Here is a 7,058-nt window from a genome sequence, read left to right as displayed (position 1 = left end):
ACAAGCTCACTGAACTAAGTCCTAAGCATGCAAATACAAAATTAATATAATATCTGTCTTTAAGAACTTATACTTTTAGCATACCTTCTTGGCACATTTTCTTATCTTTCACTTATGGGTCCCCAAGGAACAACTAACTGTTTTTTTGGTAGGTTTTTGCTAGGCAATAGTGTTAAGTGGCTTGCCCAAGGCCACACAGCTAGGTCATTACTAAGTGTCTGAGACTGGATTTGAACCCAGGTACTCTTGACTCCAGAGCTGGTGCTTTATCCACTGTGCCACCTAGCTACCCCCTAACTATTACTCAGCATTTTAGAAGCAAGTAACCTTGAGGGGGGCTGTATGTCTAACCTTGTAGCTACTGAGGCTGCATTGGTGTGTTCTCCATCAATAATCAACCAATTGCCTCAATTAGTTTAGAGTAAGATATTTACAATGATGGTATGACAGAAACAGTTGGTATAAAACACTGCTTTCCCACTCTCAGACTTCCATAAATATACACAGTATCCATGGTAGTGGGTATGGGCTTAAATTTGAAGGCATCTCTATAGAGAACATGCATGACAAAGAGCTACCTCCCGACTTCTGACCCAAGAAGTCACTTTTCTCCCTTTTGAGGGGTCATCATAAAGTTATGTGTGGTTCAGCCTTCCAGTATCTATGCCTTTCTTGAACCAATAGCCTACATTTCACTCTGCCTTGAATGTTCATACTCCCTAAACTTACCACACTTGGCTAATCTTTCAATTTTTTTTTCTTGCAAAGTAGTGGGATTAAGTGATTTGCCCAAGGTCGAATTTGAACTCAGGTCCTCCTGACATCTGGGTAGGTGCTCTATCCACTGCGTCTCCTAGCAGCCCCCCTTCAATTCTTTAAAAAAAAATTAAATAAGTATTTATATTCTCTCTCTCTCTCTTCTACTTCCACTGTTAGGGGGAAAAAAGAAAAACAAAAATCCTTGTTACAAGTATGGTTAGTCACTTAGAACAAATTCCCACAGTGTCCACATCTAGAAGTGTATCCAATTCTACATTTTGTATCTATTCTCTGTCAGGAGGTTGGTAACGTTATCATTTTGGAATCATTGTGTTGATATGAAATATTAAATCTAGAAAATGAATTTCAACAATGTTATGTAAATCATTTTTCTGATTCTGCTTATTTCACTCTTCAGTTCATTCAGGTCTTCCAGGTTTCTGTAAAAATATCCTTTTCCTTTCCTTTCCTTTCTTCTCTTCTTTTCCCTTTCTCTTTCTCTTCTCTTTTTTACTTTCCTTTTTTCCCCTTATCTTTCATCCTCTGTGCTCTTCCTTTCCCTTCTCTTTTCTTTCTTTTTTTTTTGTTTGTTTTTAGGTTTTTGCAAGGCAAAAGGGGTTAAGTGGCTGGCCCAAGGCCACACAGCTAGGTAATTATTAAGTGTCTGAGACTGGATTTGAACCCAGGTACTCCTGACTCCAGGGCTGGTGCTTTATCCACTACACCACCTAGCAGCCCCTCCCTTCTCTTTTCTTAAATCACAATAGTATTTCATTATATTCCCACACTACAATTGATATTGCTATTCTTCAATTGAGAGTCACCCCCTTAGATTTCAATTCTTTGCTATAACAAAAAGTTGCTGTATTTTTGTTCATATGGATACATTTTCTAGTTAACTATTATATCATTTGCATGCTTGTAATTTTGTTTCCTCTTTGCCCTATAGTTATTTCCTAGATTTACCTTTCTTGTCTTATTGCTAAATTTTTAAACTCTGTCAAATAGTGGTGGTGATAATGAAAATTCTTGTTTTACCCCAACCTTATTGGAAAGGCTTTTTTTTTTTAGGTTTTTGTAAGGCAAACGGGGTTAAGTGGCTTTGCCCAAGGCCACACAGCTAGGTAATTATTAAGTGTCTGAGACTGGATTTGAACTCAGGTACTCCTCACTCCAAGGTCAGTGCTTTATCCACTATGCCACCTAGCTGCCCCCTGGAAAGGCTTTTCGTTTATTACACTAGCTCTTGGCTTTAGATGGATACTTATTATATTAAAGAAAGGTTCAATATAATTATGTTTTCTAGCATTTTTTAAGAACTGAAGTGAACATTATATTTTGTTAGAAGTCCTTTCTGTTTCTATTGATATTTTGATTTTTGCTAATCTTATTAAAACAATAGTGTGTGGCCCCAGTTTCCTCATTATTGAATCAGCTCTGCATTTCTGATATAAATCCAGTCCAGTCATTGTGTACAATCTTTGTGATATGTTGTTGTAGTTTATTTGTTGATATTTTATTTAGAATTTTTACATTAATGTTCCTTAGGGATATTGGTGCCTAGTTCTTTTTCTATTTTGAACCCTGGTTTAAGTATCAAGACTGTATTTGTATCAGAAAATTTGGTGTAGGATTCCTTTTTCTATTTTTGAGAACAGGTTATCTAACATTAGAATTAATTATTCCTTGAATGTTTTATAGAATTTGTTTATAAATTCATTTGGTATCTGTTTTTTTTTTCTTTAAGGTTAGCCATCTTTCTTCATCTGTTGCAGATATTTCCACTTCTATTGGCCTTTATAACTGTGGATTACTGCTACTAGTGTCATTCATCTCCGACTGAAGATGGAACCTCTGAGTAACTCTCCATCTTTTAAACTCATAAGGTCAGTTCCTGGACATAATCCTTTTGAGGCTGTTCCTTAGTCACCCACTTGGGAACAAACAAAAAAAGAAATAGAAGTAACCATTTGTTTGTAGTCACCATTAGCTGAGTAGGAAGATTACAGCCACCTTCCCATTACTGGGCTCTCAGGGAGTCAACCCAAAGCAGCCTTCACATTTCCAAGCCAGGAATATATATGAGAGGGGGAGGGGGAGGGGGAGGAGGAGGGAGAGGGGGAGGGAGACATAAAGAGGAGAGGGAGGAGAGGGAGAGGGAGAGAGAGAGAGAGAGACATAAAGACAGACACAGAAACACAGAGACAACTAGGAAGATAGACAAAGAGAATAATCAGTTCTTTGGATTCTATAGCCAAAAAGAACTAATTCTTTAGTTAAGCATGGGGGAAGGTAGGTTTAATCAAAGATTCCAAGTGAAAGCAGGCAGGAAGTAAATGTCTCTGCATGCTTTAAGGACTATGCCATTCCTCTTCCCCTCCCTCCCCACCTCCACTCTATGCTTATTATGAATGCTACAGGTACAAAGATAAGTAAATATAGAGATAAGGAACACATATTTGCTGAATGAAAAAGTGAATGTATAATATATACTATCACTTTGGCATTTCTAAGGTAACCAGGATCAAGTGAACCCAGTGAATCCCTCTTTTCTACTTTTTTTTTTGTTAGAAAAAAAGCTTTATCTTCTTGGTTTGAGTCCTTTTCAAAGTGTCCTTGTGATGTCAGGTTCTCACACAAGACCCCTACCTCTTCATCACCATGCCAGGACTCAGTCTTTTATTCTAGCATTTCCATATGAAGCCAAAGGCAAGTGTCCAATTACTCCATGACTTTTCCAGTTCATAGGTCAAATGTTTTGATCAGCATTGAATTAAAACCACTATCCTTTGCTCTTAGACTTTTCCCTTTATCTGTATTACTACCGTTGACTATCTGTAAATCCAACAACTATCCCATTACCTCTTTCTTGCAACTAACACCTAGTTATCAGAAGGGTTTATTTGCAAGAAGAAATGGATTAATTGACAAACAGTGCAGATTGTACAAATAATTGGAGTGTGGAAAAATAATATGATTGGAATTAACTGAATGGCCCCCCAAAAAAAAATTTCTGAGTCTAAAATAATATTTCTTAGGCTATAATACCTTCATTGTCCAAGTATGCTTAGAAGCAAATTCATGTTTTGTCTAAGATATTCCCTCCTCCTTGATGCCCTTGCCTAGAAGAGAACCACAAGCCATTATTGATTCTATCAAGTTTTTGGTTACATATATTTATATCCTATAGTAGGGTACTGTACTAAGGCCAACAAGACTTAATTGCTGCAATGCTTTCCATAATTCCTGGTTTCCATAGTTCTATACCTCTTTTTTAAATATGTACACAAGGATAACACCTGGCATCATAGATAAGTCCTTGTTAGCTACCCTTAATTAAGTCAGGGTATATTTTACTCTGATAATCATATTTTCTCCCATCTAATTACTGCCTACAAATATCCCAAAACAGATCTGAAGCAGAACTAGCAGATAATACTTTGCTCCTTGACTCTCAGCATCCTGGAACCTCCAAAAAAGAAGAGAACATCTCTAATGTATGTCAGAAATGAAGGAAAGAGTTAGAAATGAAGGATGGAAAGCCATCTTTGGAACTTCTTTCCCAATCTGGGAATCTGTTAGACCAGTACTCCAATTTAGATACAGACTTGGAAGCCTACAGCTTTTTACTTTTGTTTCTAGACAGTTGCCCAAAAACATATATCTTTTAATAAAGCTCTTTTGAAATATAAGTCTTGCAGCTGGTTTTCTTTTCCTCTTCCAACCTTTCATTTGGAGAGTCATTTGCCACTAAATGAAGGGAATTAAAACTGAAAGTAGAAACTAATCAGGCTGCCTTATTTTAAATTCTGTTAACTCAAGTGTTCCTCATTTGAATTGTTTTTTTAAATTTATTTTCCAATTACATGCAAATAGTTTTCAGCATTCATCTTTTTTGCAAGCTTTTGAGTTCCACATTTTTCTATCACCTTCCCTTCCTACCTCCCTTTGCATGGTAGCAAACAATCTGATATAGGTAATACTTGTAAAATTGCATTTAACTTATTTCTACACTAGTTAATCTGTGAACTAGAACTAAGGGGGGGGGGGGAATGTGAGAAAGAAAGAAAAATATAAAAAGTTTTTAAAAAGTTGAACATAATATACTTTGCTCTGCATTCAGAATTCATGGTTTGGTTATATTTTCTCCCTCTGAATGTGGATGTCATTTTCCTTAACAGGTTTCTCTGGATTGTTCTTACTCATTGAACTACTGAGAGAGTTGTGTTGATCAGAATCAATGATCTCACAATGTTGCTATTAGTTTGTATAATATTTCCTGGTTCTGCTCACTTCTCTCAGCATCAGTTTATCCAAGTTTTTTCAGGCTTTTCTGAAGTCAGACTAATCATGATTTCTTATGTCACAATAGTATTCCATAACATTCATATCCCATAGAGTGTTCAGCTATTTCCCAATTGATGGACCTCATTTCAATTGATACTGTTAGTGGCTCTTATTTAGATGTCAAATAATTCAATAATACTAATCACAACATTCCCAAATAAGAAATCATTCTGGCCTGCTGACTGCATTTTAAGTAATCAAAGACATACTATGAAGATCTCAGAAAAATAAAAATGACACGTGCCTGTCTCTGTTTAAGTTTCTTGATGGGATTGTTTCCTTATATACTCCATTTCCTCCTGTGCATCAGGTATTAAATATTAAGATTTCTCTATTCTCTAAGTTTTTTAAAAGTTTTGATTTTTGTAGTAACTAAAAAACTCTTAATATTTGACATAGAATTATAATAATAAGGGTCTTATATGTATAATAGCAGGGTTTGTTTAGGTAGAAAGCAAAATCTAAAGGAGGAGGTTCTTATTCCTCTTCTGACTCCAACGTTTGGAATCTGGGGATTTCTGACCAGATGCAGCCACAGCTATTTCCTCCACAGCTATTTTCCTTAGTCATGACTTTCCACTTAGCTTTCTCTGCACATGTGTATGGGGAAGAGGAGTGAATCAGGAAATGTTGACACCCCACATTTGTCCCAGATAACAAATTGTGTTCTGATTTGTGATCCTATTTTTTTTTGAGGGGGAGTAGGTTAATCAAATCATTAAATAAAAATCAAAATTTTCTCTCAATTTCAAATTTTATTTTATTTTTTGCTCAAGAATCTCTAGTCAGGGCAGGGGAAAAATAATTCTTTCCATTCTTAGATTCAGACAGGGAAGGTTTCTCTCTGTTTCTTGATCCTTATGAACTACAAGATAATCACTGATTCTTTTTTTTTCTTGCTTTCTCTCTCCTCACCCATCTCCAGGTTCACAATTAAGGATGTACATGTATAAAAATGTTTTACATAATATATATATATATATATATATGTATATATACATATATATATATAAAACTATTTAGCTACTTTTTTTAGGACTTTTAGTCAACTTAGAGAATAGAGAAATATTAGAATAAATTGGGTGTGTTTGGTAAGTTAATCTATTGAGCTTGCTTTTTCACAGGTCTCAACTCCTTTGACTTACCCAATGCCTCTTCTAATGGGTTTGAAAAGGCTTATATAATAAGAGACAATGAGTACAGTGAGCTAAAGCTGCCTTGACCCTTTAGTCTTAGTCCCCATTCAAAATGCCTACTGCCTATTCTCTCTCACTCTGTGAATCTTCATTTTCAAATAGGAAGACCACTTTGAACTGCCTCTCTGACAGCAAGGCCTTAGCTTATGTTCTAACTTTCCTAAGGGGGAAAAGTCTGGAAAGAGTTTTAGTCTGGAGAAAGTTTATTTTTGATATTTCAAGAGAAATTAAAGGGGATTTTAAAAAGTGCATACACACTTGTAATCATGAATTAAAAAGAAAAATGTAAAAAAAAAAGATAAAGGTAGCTAGTTCAGCTACATTTAATACATTAACCAAGTTAGACAGTACTGAATATGACATTTTCTTTTTCTTTTTTTTTTTTAGGTTTTTTCCAAGGTGGAGTTAAGTTATTGCCTACTGAGTCTTAAATGTTCATACTACACAAGGGGAGAAGTCTTGGGAGCCATCCAGCTCCTTAGGAAGCTACCATTGGATGAGTTAGGATTTGCCCAAGGCCACACAGCTAGGTAGTTATTGTCTGAGGCCGGATTTGAACTCAGGTACTCCTGATTCTAGGGCCAGTGCTCTATCCATTGTACCACCTAGCTGCCCCCCAATTTTTTTTTTAAATTTTCTATACCCATAGTTCCCTATTCCTTCAAAGAAGATTAGAGGGGTATGTGTTTTCTTCCTTTCTTTGGTGGGGACAAACCCATTACATGTCTTTCAGTTGAATTTGGATGTGGTACTTGA

At 35.9% G+C, this 7,058-nt stretch overlaps 1 long non-coding RNA gene across 1 annotated transcript; it reads left to right on the top strand.

Moving 5' to 3' along the window:
• The first annotated feature begins 1,251 nt into the window (after positions 1-1,251).
• Positions 1,252-6,824, top strand: LOC141487658 (uncharacterized). The gene is made up of 3 exons (XR_012468487.1): positions 1,252-1,408; positions 2,507-2,645; positions 6,690-6,824. It is a non-coding gene; the product is annotated as an uncharacterized LOC141487658 (long non-coding RNA).
• Positions 6,825-7,058: the final 234 nt, after the last annotated feature.

Source organism: Macrotis lagotis, chromosome 1 (assembly GCF_037893015.1).
Source record: "Macrotis lagotis isolate mMagLag1 chromosome 1, bilby.v1.9.chrom.fasta, whole genome shotgun sequence".
Taxonomy (NCBI): Eukaryota; Metazoa; Chordata; class Mammalia; order Peramelemorphia; family Peramelidae; genus Macrotis; species Macrotis lagotis.
Note: the sequence above shows the minus strand (reverse complement) of the source record. Positions and strands in the feature narration are given on the sequence as shown.